This window comes from Saccostrea echinata, unplaced genomic scaffold, assembly GCF_033153115.1.
Source record: "Saccostrea echinata isolate AGI-Se365-2 ecotype Australia unplaced genomic scaffold, CSIRO_AGI_Sech_v1 ptg000047l, whole genome shotgun sequence".
NCBI lineage: Eukaryota > Metazoa > Mollusca > Bivalvia > Ostreida > Ostreidae > Saccostrea > Saccostrea echinata.
The window spans coordinates 13,239,875-13,253,770 of record NW_026889796.1 but is presented as its reverse complement, the minus strand read 5'-3'; positions in this window follow the sequence as shown (position 1 = coordinate 13,253,770).

Sequence of the window (13,896 nt, the reverse complement as noted above, 5' to 3'; positions counted from 1 at the left end):
TTTGTGAAAATAATTATTTAAAAACATCACTGGACCATGAAAAGTGCTGCTAGAATCCTACTCTCCCGACATAGAAAAAAATGCTCCAAAGTTTCGCATGAAACCTTGCCAAAATTTTTACATTTTATACATACGATCAAGGAATTGTCATCAATTCATGTTAAACACACGATTCTAGCAGCACTTTCCAAGTACTATGGAATACAATCTTTCGATACAAACAAAAATTATGTATGCGGCGTAGTGTTGAACTTTTGCATCTTTTTTGTTATAGAGCTACAGAGGAAAGGCTGATCGGGATTTCAAAGCACTGCCTGTGTTCATTATAAGAAAACATGATTAGAATAATTTTTATATCAGCGTACCTGATTCTCCATCTTTAATTCCTTATGAATCACACATAACATTCACGGTATATGCTTTTAAACTCCCATTTCATATAATATTTGTTTACATGAATTCTCGTCACGTTTAATTTTCACTCGGCAAATATTTGATCAATTGTTATGACGTCATAGATTTGGTTTTAACCCCCGTGATAAATACTTAGCTATTTATACCACCCAAAACTACAAGATTTAGTTTATATTATGTTTTTGAATCATTCCATTCATTTCTTGGACCTGAACTTAAACTTTAAATATAGAAATTAGGAATCATCATTTCTAAAGTTCACGTCATACAGCTTACTATGACGTCATATTGTAAAGGCAAGTAGGATATCTCTGGGTGTAGCCTTAACATACCCGCGTATTAGAACTGTTTAGTAAAATCTAAATTAGACAACATTTATTGTGTAAAATTTTGACAATATCAAACGTGAATATAAACATTATATGTGACTTAACGTTTGCATTTAATTAGCTTTATAATCAAGTGCCTCCGTGGTATAGTAGTATGTTGCTCGCTATTTCAAAAGTTCAATCCTTGTGGAAGTGGAATGATTTTATTAATACAGGAATTACACATGTTAAAGATATTTCTTATGAAGTTATACCGGGCTTTTTACGTAGTTCTTATATTGTTGATATTATTCTAGAGAAAATTCCTGATGCAAATGTTTTGAAAATCAAGGAAAATTACAATATCCTTTTACAAAGTATTCCAGTAGAATGGACAAAATATGTAAAAGAAAAAGAGTTCAAGAATGCCAATTTTATAGCAGATTTAATTTCTGTGTTGATTATGAAAATCAAAATATAGTTTTTAGTACATGTACAACAAAAATGTTATAAATTGTTGGTTAAGAAATTGTTTCAATACCCTGTATCAAATACATTTTGGAGAGAAAAGTTAAATTTAGATATCAATGAATCTGATGTTTTTATAAAATAAGTAAGTAAGTAAGTAAATGGTTTATTATAGTGACATGTGTTATGTACAATTACAACAACTGTCAACAAATATACATATAATAGGAATTTCAACACCCGGCCCATCGGGCCTATATGTCACTTTTTAACAATATAACATTCAATAAGAATACTGTGATATTACGCATTGCGTTTATTATAAATAATAGACTGTCTGTAAGTATAAGCTGAGTATATGAATTTTCCGATTTGTCTTGGGAAATTTACTAAAAGAAATTTGGTTTTGTCTAAATCTGACATATTTATATCAAATGAAGTTGGTTTAAATCCAATACAGGTAAAAAAGATTTCTCTAAAATTTGAATATGATGTACAATGAAGCAAAAAGTGGCATTCATCTTCTACACTATTTGAAGAACATAGAGTACAGAGTCTATCAGATAAAGCCTCCCCCTTATACCGTCCTGTTTCTATTCTAATAGGTAATACACCACATCTAAATTGAGCAAGTATAGAACGATGACACTTTGGAATATCCATTGTTACATATTTCTCAGTATGAAAATCAATCTTTACGGCTCGGTAGGTTCTAAGTTTTGGGACGTTTTGGAGATCTTCATTCCATGCATTTAAAAATTTCTGACGAAGCTTTTCTTCCACTATGGTTAAGTTACAGACCATGTGATTTTGGAAATAAATAGACATATCAAGAGATTCAAATAGGAGTTTGACTATATGCGACCAATTTCTGTTGTTTAATAAAGATTGTTCCAGATCCCACAAGAAAATTTTTTTCGTAAGTCTGTTGTCCGGCATTGTAACGAGTCGATTCCAGAGACGTATAATATTCACCTGATGACGATAAAATGAAGGGAGCCAACCAACTTCTCCTTGAATAGCTAATATTGGAGTAAATCGATGCACACCAAGAAAGTACCGCAACGCACGATGTTGTACAGATTCAATATTATGATGTTTATCGTAACCCCATACTCCACTGCAGTAGTCCAAAATAGGTGCGACTCCGCTCAGATACATTTTCTCATATGTTTTGAATCCTATTGATTTATTCGTATGTATTTTGGATATAACATCCCCTAGTGCGCGTCCACCCGATTTTGCAAGATTTTCGCTGTTGTTCTTAAATGTGGAAAATTCATCAAACAATACACCAAGATACTTATAAGATGATGAATAATCAATACGATCTTCTCCTAGGGTGAATACATGGTCACTTCTTTTTCGCTGTTTTTTACGGAAGTGTACTACTTTAGATTTGGTAGAGTTTATACACAGTCTCCACTTCTTACACCAGTTAGAGACAACATTAAGCATTGCGTCCATGTCAGCCTCATTCTGCGCAATCAACGCTATATCATCTGCGTATAGAAGGACGTTCAATTTGTTGGCACCGAATTCAATTCCATTGTTTAAGTTTTTTACTTGTACAGCGAGATCGTTGATGAACAAGGCGAACAGCGTTGGGGAGAGATTATCTCCCTGTCTAACTCCCGACGTACATCCAAACCAGTCTGTGTAATAGTTACCTAAACGAGCACAAGACTCGGTACTCCGATACAAAGATTTCACCGCTTGATAGAAATGCCCATCCACTCCATTTTTAAGTAAACTGTATTACATCAACTCTCTATCTACCATATCGAATGCTTTTTTTAAATCAATGAAAGTAACAAACGTAGAATTTCTGTTTTTGATTATACTATTTAGGGTAAATACATGATCTAAACAGGATCTTTCACACCAGATGGAATGTATTATGGGAGTCTTACAAGCAGCCTGAAATTGTTGAATTAGATTTTAAATTATATCACAATGTAATATTTACTTATGAAAAATTGTTCAAATGGGTAAAACAGAATCAAGTTTTTGTCCTATTTGTTTGTTAGAAGTTGAAGATGTAATACACCTGTTTATTGGCTGTAAAGAATTACAGGATTTTAAAAACAATTTTGTTATTCATCATTTAGAAACTTTAATGAAAGATGTAGATATTAGAATATTTAATACTTTAGAATTTGATAGAATGTTTTTCTCTTCATTGTCAAAGGGCATAAAGATTGTTAATACATTTTTTGTTAATTTTTTTTATCTGTATGTAGACAAGTATTTATAAAAGAATGCAAATGTTCATTAAAAGCCAACAAAAGTTGGATGTAACAAAATTTTGCAAATACACACTAAGACAATTTATTTCATATAATTATTATCAAAATGTGTCAAATAAAACAGACGGGATGTATTCTATAAACTATTTTTATACAAAAACCCTCTAGTAAAAGAAACAGAGGGGGTGTTATTATTTATTTTATGAATTCTTCATCACTTTGAAACTGCTTCGGAGCTTGGATACGCCAATTTTAACCAACCAAATATACGTAATTTTCGGAGCTTGCATGCCCTAATTCTTCATTACTTTAAAGCTGCTTCGGAGCTTGGATACGCCAATTTTTTACCAAGGAAATAAATTTAATTTTCGGGGCTTGTTTGTCCTAATTAATCATCACTTTGAAGTTGCAATTTTTTACCAAGGAAATAAACGCAATTTTCGGGGCTTGCATGTCCTAAATAATCATCACTTTGAAGCTTCAAATTACTTGTGAGCTTGGGGGGTTTCATTTAAGTTTTGTCAAAGCCAAGAAATTTTCAAGAATTTACGGCCTTATAGGTTTAGGTCAGTTTACTGTTTGCTAAAAACACGGTAAGCTTATTGAAAAGGCTTTACTTGTTATTTTAATATAGCTGTATTTGGATCAATCCCGATCAAAATGAAACTGATCTCTATCAAAATTAACACAAAATAAATAAAATAATAATTATCGTCCTCTTTATGCATTTACCTCTAAGAAATTTATTTGATTGTCAAGTTCAATTACCTTTTAATCCGTATTACACCCAAATGTGATTGTCTAGCATATTTATTGTAGCTGTGACTTGTTTTTTGAATATATTATCCAGGTTTCGAAAATATTCGCAAATACTGTGTTTTATTTTCATAAATAATTTTTTAGTAAAAAAATTAAAATGTCCAGCTTGCTTTTGTTTACATATTTTATTAGATATTCATTTTCTGCATTTATTAATAGCAAATTTTTAACTCTAAACCATCTTATTTGCAAATAAAATCTTTTTTTTTTATTTTCTATGAAATATTGGGGAAAAAATCTTATAAAATAATTGAGAGCTAATATCGGCCTTTTAATGCTGAAACCATAGTTTAAAGGGGATATCTTAAAGATCTATGAAAAAAATTGGTGTGGCATTCCTTCTTAAATTCTTCCTTCAGACTTAGAATTAAATGTTCACTTCAGGTGTTTTACAATTTATAAACTTTATCTCTATAATGTTATGTACAGTACTTGTAGATTGAGGAGGGTTCCTATGCGCGACAGAGGCAACTTTGGTACGATTTTTTAAGCCCACAATTTGCTTGACTTTCTTTTCTTTTTTTGATTGAATGGCTCTGTTACTTAAGTGAATGATTTTAATTTTCCCAGAAGCTTTGCTAGGACCTGTAATAAGGTGAACATTTACTCAAATTACGTTGATAGCCCAACGGTTAATCATTTAACACTGTCCATTTAAAACCGTTTAGTAGTAAATGTAGAAATCTATGGTTAGCAGAGTAGAACCATGCAACAAGTAAAGATTATATATAGTTTTATTAAGAGTACGTATTTGCACAAACACAAAACGACCGTTTATATGCAATAAGAAAATATGAAATGCCGGGTAATCCGTAGAACAACGAGTGAGTCATGATGCAAGTGCATTTTGGTTAACATTGAAAGCCACGACACGATGTCTGAACAAGATAAAAATTATGAAAATGTAGTAAATTGAAAGCTTACAAGGGAAAAGAATAGTGAATGTCAAACCCTTATTACATACTAGATCAAATAAAGGATATTTATAGACCTCCTCTCTGCATGTGGATAATTTAGGCATTAGCCGCACATCTATTTTTTTTATAACGGTACAACAATTAATATCCAACTTAGATTTCAAGCTGACATATGTTCCTTGCATGTTAGCATATAAATATTGTTTTCCAAGCATATAAAATTAAATGCGCAAACATATAACGCAATGAATAAATTGTGAACAGGAAAGCAGTATTTTCTGTTGTTTGAAGTTATTGCCCTTATAATTTTAAATTACTTTCATTTTTTGCAAACATAAACAAATTTGACAAATCTAATTTAAAGTGAAAAGATCAAGAATAAACATTTTATAATTTCTTTTCTACTAACAGTAAGAATTTTGTTTTTATTCTGGAATAAGTATTTTTTCCATTAATTTTATTGTAAATAACTTTGAAACATCTATGTATTATGCATATATATTAGTTTTTTTCACGAGGTCTAAAAGTAAATGAGTCAGACGGACAAAAAAAAATAAAGAGAGGGGGAGATAGTGGGAGAAAGAGAGAGTGGGGAGAGATTGTTGGGAGTGAGAGAGGGGGGAGAGGAGGGAGAGACAGAGAAAGGGGAGAGAGAATGAGAGTGGGGAGTGAGCTAGAGAGGGGAGAGAGAGAGTGATTGGGGAGAGGAGAGAGAGAGTGGGAAGAGATGTGGGGAGTGAGAGAGAGAGAGGGGGGAGAGAGAGGGCGGAGAGAGAGTTGGGGAGGAAGAGAAGGGGGAGAGAGAGAGAGAGAGAGAGAGAGAGAGGGGTGAGGCAGAGAGGGGAGAAAGAGAGGGGAGAGTGAGGAGAAAGGGGGGAGAGTGGGGAGAGCGTGGGGGGAGAGAGTGAGATGGGCGGAGAGAGAGTGGGAGAGAGAGTTGGGGAGGCAGAGAGGAAGAGAGAGGGGAAAGAGTGGGGGAGAGAGGGAGAGAGAGACGGAGAGAGCGGGAAAGAGAGTGGGGAGAGAGAGATTTGAGGAAAGAGGGAGGGATGGAGGAGAGAGAGGGAGGGAGAGAGAGAGAGTGGGGAGAGGAGAGAGGGAGAGAGTGGGGGGAGGAAGGAGGGAGGGAGAGAGAGAGAGAGTGGGGAGAGGAGAGAGTAGGAGTGAGAGGGGAGAGAGAGTGAGGAGAAGAGGGAGAGACAGAGTGAGGAGAGATAGAGAGAGGGGGAGAGGGAGGGGGAGTGAGAGAGTGGGGAGTGAGAGAGTGACTTTTTTCTTATATAAATCCTTTCAGACGTCTCTGGTCGAGCCTCTTTATTGTAAACCACTCATTTATTCCTCGAAAATTACCTCGATACATATTAAGACTTTAGATGGGATACAAAGAACTACGCCCGCTAACTCTCGATTCCCGCCTACATTTTACACTCATTTACTTTAATACTAATGGCAATTTGGCCCAAAAATTTTATTTGAATACAAAGAAGAGTACAATGGTAATTGATTAATAATTTAAATACCAGTATTAAATAATTAATTCCTCTTAATACCAGCTCTTTTTATAATGGGGGTGGGGGGTGGGGGGGGGGGGGGGGGGTAAACGATGTTTTCCACTGAAATCAGACTTGAAAACATCAGCATATTTTATAATATTTTTGGATATGGATAAATGTTCTTTAAATCTTTCCTTATGTTTTTCGCATATAAAATTAAACATATGTAATTAATAAAATACAACGTTTAAGTTGTAAACCCCTTCGAAGTTGGTGATAAAATGAGCATTTTTGTCGTTTTTTTGTCTGTAAACATATCCCCCCCCCCCCCCGTGAAACACAAAAACCTTTGGTGTGAATTTGTGAAATAACAATCCATATTACCTGTAAAAAGGAATTTTTGTTTCACGGGGGGAGGGAAGATGTTTTAAAAATATTTTCCGTTGATTTCTATAGTGAAAAACACCAGTTTTACCAAAATTATGGAGTTATCTCTCTTTGTTTTCCCAAATAAGTAATGTTTTATAAAAATTCATATAAATATCTATATAAATATGAAAAATCATTCAAATGTGTTAACTTTTGAAAATTGACTTGGAGGTAGGCGGGAGAACAATACTATCGTTCGCAGTTCTTTCCGGTTGGGGTTATAAATGAAGGATAAAACCAACGACCTCGGAATGGAATACTCGGAAGTCTCTGGTTTTATCCTACCCGCAATCGGAAGTTGTATCCCATCTAAAGTCTTATACGTATCGAGGTAATTTTCGAGGTTTACAATAAAGAGGCTCGACCAGAGACGTCTGAAATGATTTATTTGACAAGAAAAAAGTCTCTCGAAGCGAACGATATGATTTTAAATTAGGTTTAGCTTAATGATTGATATATGAACAAAATACGAGCTTGAAGCGGGGGTGCCTGAAATTGAGTTAGGTACCTTGTGGTAAAAATAAGTAGGGGTGCCCCGTATACGAAACAATGCCTGTGCTTCATTCATAGAAATTAAAAGATAATTATGAGACCAAATTTTATTAACAATCGCTATTTTTAAAACTAATTGGGAAGTGTGTTAAAACGTTAATCTCTCTAATAACTTATGAAGAAGAAAGAAGACTTTATTTTGATTTTTTGCACATTTAGATAATCAAAACTGTGAAAACTGAAAATTTTTAAGTTATTATTATTATTAAGGTATTCCGTCCCAAATAGCAAAAGATTCAATGAAATTGAATACATATCAGATGTGTAGGTGTTGAAAACTCAGTATATTTAGACATAATTCCCATTTATTACTATAAGCATGGAAGGATGGGATCTGTCCTAATTTATGATCTTGAATTTGAAATCTTGAATTTAGGTAAGAGTTATCTGTTTTTAATCAGTAAAAAAATAATCTTATAAACTTATATGGTAAAAAAACATTTTCAATTTTCATTGTATTTCTAATGTTTAATGCATCTTTCTACCACAATATTTATTGATATTATTAATATTTGAAATTTTTCTTGTCCCCATAGACCGTTCACGGTAGCTCAGTCGGTAGAGCGCTCGCTCCGTGATCGGGAGGTCGTGAGTTCGAATCTTGGCCGCGACAGACCTAAGTCGATAAAAAATAGGTAGCAATTGTTCCTTCGCCATGCGCTCGGCACTTTGGAGTGAAAGTTGCGGGTCTTTCGGATGAGACCTTAAAAACCGAGGCCCCGTGTCACGGCAGGCGTTGGCACGATAAAGATCCCTCACTGCTCAATGGCCCTGAGTGCCGAGTAAAGGTCAAAATTTGAAGCCCTTCACCGGTATATGGTGACGTCTCTATATGAGTGAAAAATTCTCGAATGGGACGTAAAACAATATACAATCAATCAATCAATCTTGTCCCCATAGACTTCAAAGCAATTTTTGTTAATTAATTACTGAAATTATTGATGATTATTAAAACTATTGGATAATTTCAAATGAACCAATGAAATTGAAGATAGAAATCGACTCAATCCGATGCGCAAAAGAATTATATTACAAAAAAAAATTTAAGATTACTTTAGATGAAACGAAAAATAGAATGATCCCAAAACGAATAAATACATAAGAGATAAATATTAAATCTGTACTACCACACTTAGTTAATTACATTTTTGAAACTTTCTCTCGTTAAATCCTTTTGTACTATAAAATGCTTAAATTAATATCAAAGTATTATGTACATGATGAACATTTAAGGATAGAGAATGTGGTCCTATTAGGGATGGAAAACCTTAAATGTGATAAAAGAAATCAAAGAAAGCGAGTATTCTTGTTCTAATAGTCAAAGAACATCATTATAGCCTTGTTATGTTTTCCTTTAAATGGGATAAACCACCTTTTATTACATTTTCAACAGTGAAATACTGTGATTTATTCATTGAATAAAAGTGATATTCTCTCACAGTGTGAAAGGATACCAAAGTGATATTCTCTCACAGTGTGAAAGGATATCAAAGTAAGTAAAATACAATTTCTGGCCTGTAATAAGATTGAGAAAATAATTAAACCATCTTGAATGAGACTAAAACTGCCAATTTCTTCCCAAATGGCTAAAATCCATATTACAATGTTTTCAATCTCAAAACTGCTAAGCTATGACGTCTCAACTGCTCAATTATGACGTCGCAGCCTATGACACATTGCTAAGAAAATCAAAGAAAATGTAATAATGTTTTGTAGTTGAATATGGAATTTATTTCACTCGTGAGAAAGGATTTTTTTTATATTTTCACTCGTGCTTCGCACTCGTGAAAATATAAAAAAACCCTGTCCCACTCGTGAAATAAATTCCATATCAAACTACAAAACATTGAATATCCTCTATGTATTATTTATGTAAAGTATAGTAACACCTTTTAATTGTGTTATTTAAACTTTAAAGCTTTTAGAAATGAACACTTCATATATTCTCTGAATTAGCTTGTTAAAAACACTATCTGTTCTCTGGTCAAGCTAGGATTCTGATTTTTTTAAATCAACAAATAGTGAAAAAATTAATGATCCAACATTTCTCAAATGAGAGTATAACTTATTTTCTTAGCAGAAACTCATCTTGGTCTATATTGTCCTATGTCCAGCCTGAGTTCCTTTGATTTCTATAGAATTTTTTAATAGGAAATCTTATTATGAATTATGGATTGAGAATTCTAATTAAAAAAAAATGGCTCGGATATTGCGTTTGGGTTCCCATAAAAAAATTCTTGCAGTATTTGTTTTGGATCTTATTTTTTTCCAGTTTCTCTTTTTTGCTTCCAGATTTTATAATGCTGGTTATGAACACTGGCGCCCACAATTCCCGATGCACTCCAAGTATACCTTAAATTAAGAAAAACTACATATTTATATTTCATGAAGTTTTATAACTTTTGAGTCTATTTGAATATTTCAAAAGAAAAAGGTTTCTGTGAACATACATATGTATATCACAAGCTGTTTTCAAGATAAGTGTACTTAAAGGCAGAGATTTTAAGCACCGCCTTCAAAAATACCTGGTCTGTGTACCCCTGTCGATCAAGTGCATTAAGGTACATGATTAGGTGCTAAAACGTGATTGACATTTACTTACTAGTCCCTGTGTATACCCGTACACCTTGTCTGGCACTCGTGGTGACCTTCAAATTAACCTTTGATCCTTTGATATTTACCACACATGGTATAAACAATAGAGAAGCTGTATTACTATGGAATTTTTAGCTTGATAATATTTATACATACACATCTTTAGTATTTTAAATAATTATGACATTCTTTATAATAATATATATTTAAATTTGGTAAACTTTTTTTTTTCTAAGTTCAACAAATACTTTGAATAATAATATTTTTTAACGGGTGAGGATGCTTTGATACACAATCAATTACAAAATAATAAAAATTATTGAGATTAAATTTTATTTACAACTTTTTATTTCTAATTTAAAATCATCTCAGAATCACAACACAGGTAAAGTTTTACTTTTTGGGTACTTTACTGTGTATTAATCACTTCCTGTGTATAGGGATTATAGGAGACAAATGACCACAGGTAGAATGCTAGCCCTCAAGGCATTCACACCTGTACAAAATAAGCCCCTCCCTCACCTGGAATTTACCACCCGAAAAAAAATCTCAGCCTTTAAATCTGAAGTGAAGGAAAACATTTGATTCACAGTAACTAGTCATACTGGAGGTACCGCCACGGAATCCATCATTTATTTCTCCGTAGAATTCCAATCATCTTTTTGTCAGAATCCTTTAAGCAGTCCCGTTTGTTTTTGTAATTTTCCCATTGTATCCCTAAAGCGTTGATGACAAAAGCAAGAAGGAAATCATATGATTTCGTCACAATTAATTAATACATGTACATGCATTTTCTGTCGTTTTGATTCAAAATTTTTTTCTTCATAATCTGATGACACTCAGCATCATATTTTGCCCCTGCAACCTTTTATTTAGCATTTAATGCGGTCTAAACATTTTTTTTAATTTGTCTTAACTAATTTTTAACGACATTTCCTTGTATTCTATATATGTCACTATATAATTCATGACCCATTGTTATTTAAAACATTGGAAAAATCTGCTGAATTCACAATCATAATTTCTTTTATTACATGTACCACACAATGCTTTACGTGTTGATTTGTGATAACAGTTACAGTTGTCTTTCAGCTTTGTTGAATATTCTTTAATATTCTCACTTCCGCCTGTATTCGGTAGCAACTCGCTGGCTGGATTCACAATGGCAGCCAGGGTTTTTATCAGATTGCGTCCTTCATTACAATGATGTATTAAATTTGTACACACACCAGAACAATATATAAGAATAGGGAAAAACATTAACAAAACCACTCAGTATATCTTTTAAGGAATTTTATGAAGTTTTAGAATTCAGTATAGGTACGTTAAATCAAAGGATGACAGCACTTAAGGACACACGAAAGAACGAGGTCACCTCTACGTTGGTATTCGCTGGAATCTGGGCGCACTTGAAAAGTTTAAATTTCATTGATCTGTCACATGAAATTTTAGCATTCTTTTGATTTATCGGGTTCCTGTGAAATAGGAAAGGGAAATATTTTCCTGATATTGTGTTTTGATTTGATATAGAATAACTTGAAAATTGGCTGGATGTGTCATTTGGTACAAAATCTTACATTTTTAAACATGATTCTCTAATAATTGGCTTTCTTTGGGTCACCTCTCCATGATTTTGAAACGTTATTTGTGTGCATTTTAATTAAAACAAACAAACATTTATAAAAATGGAGAGAAGACCCAGAGACCATAAAAAATTGACTTTTTCGAAAAGAAAATCTGATGTGTAAATGCGGTGTATCATTGTCATTTTAAAATCCAAAACGTTTGTGTAGCGATGATAGCTCAGTAGTATGCGTTACCTGTCGAGTGCAATGGAAACGGAAATATTTTTTGTTCGATCCCTGCATGGGGCATTAATATTTTCAAAATTAAACAATCAATTCTTTTATCAGTTTAATTATTCTAAAATGGATAAATTCTGGTTCTGTTGCACCGAGTTTTATCCTACTGATACTATAAAGAGACACCGTGACGGAAAAATAGGAAAATTGACAAAAGAAGAATATTTGCGAGACCCATACAAATTTTATTTAATTCTTAAAAGTATTAGGTTTCAAAAAATTACAGGTTTGAGAACCTAAAAAATCTACTTTTATGGAGAAAAATATAAGTAAAAATAGTTTAAGTTTGCCCCAACATGAAAATACTAATTGCTTCACTTCTTCCTCTTCAAGGTACGCATGCGCAGATAAGTTGAAGAAGTTACCATGGTGTCAATTCCATAGATATAAATGTCGGATGTCCGAGGATTTTAATATAATCTTCAAAAAAGATGATCAGAACTTAATTGCTCCAATTCAATGTTGTTTACAAGTTTCACGCTAAAAATAAAAGACACATGACCTTGACATTGTTGACATTGACGATAACAACCGCGCCATAGATACAACTTTTTTTCCCTGCACTTACATTTTGTAGTCTTTTCTTGGTTTTACAGTGCAGTTGAGATCTCAAAACTTCGCCTTAATAATATTTCTCATAGATCTTTTGTTTTATAATACAATTATCTTAAAGAAACACATGATCTTGACTCACTGTGTAACTTTAATATACAAATATATACTTGTAATTGTGTTTAACTATGCCCTTATTATATAATAGGTGTTTATTATTGATGTGAAGCATTACTATATTATAGTAATTATTAAGATAGGCAGACTTAAATATAACAATTTGACAAGATGTAACATTCTCCTATGTGCATAATTTTGGAAAGTCTGTCCAGCGGTGGCCAGCCGACATATCGTGGACATTTAAACTATATTAACTATAAATGTTTCGCACAGATAATTCCTGCAGATCACATGCTATATTCGCCCATCTTCTTTGCAACAAAATAAACTTTCAAAACAAGCATTTTTTTTGAATTGCAGGAATGGTCAACATCTAATCTACAACTTTACGTAATTAAATTAAATAAAAGTATGTATTTATGAAGTACGAATCCGTTTTCAAAGGCGGTGGTCATCACTATTTCTTGAATCTCGTATGATAATGAGGACGCGCCCACTTTTCTACTGACTTTTTACATAGTCAGCGCATGTTTGTCTGTTGTTCTCCTTTCAACAGTAGTTGTATATTTTTACATTACTAATGTTGTGTCAAACGGAGATTAATAGACAAACGTGCACTCATGGTTTAAAAGCGAAAAAATGCTTCTTCTTACATTCGCTCTCTCTGTTGTAACCAAGGGCTGTGAAATGTTAAATATTATAATTCACCACGTAATTTCTAACCTCAGGTAACTCCGTGAATACTAAATTCCGTCACGTGACTTGTAAGGTAGCATGTTTTGCGCTAACTAGGACACTGTGCTCGAACATGTTTTTAAAATTGTCGGGCATTGATTTAAAATAGTATAATCTCCACTCATTATTTGACAGACTACACCTCAAATAATACAACACATATGCTGTAAGCCAGGCTAGCTTAGTGGGAGCAGCTGGCGTTTATTTTGATAACGATACATAACTATCTGACATACATTACACTGTATGTGAAAAAATAAAATACTGCAATATATTTGTAAACTACGTTAATGTTATTCATTATACCCCTATCACAGACATTAAAAACCGCCCAGGAAAAAACCATAGACGGGTAACTATGGAAAACCTGTGTCCGCCGCTAT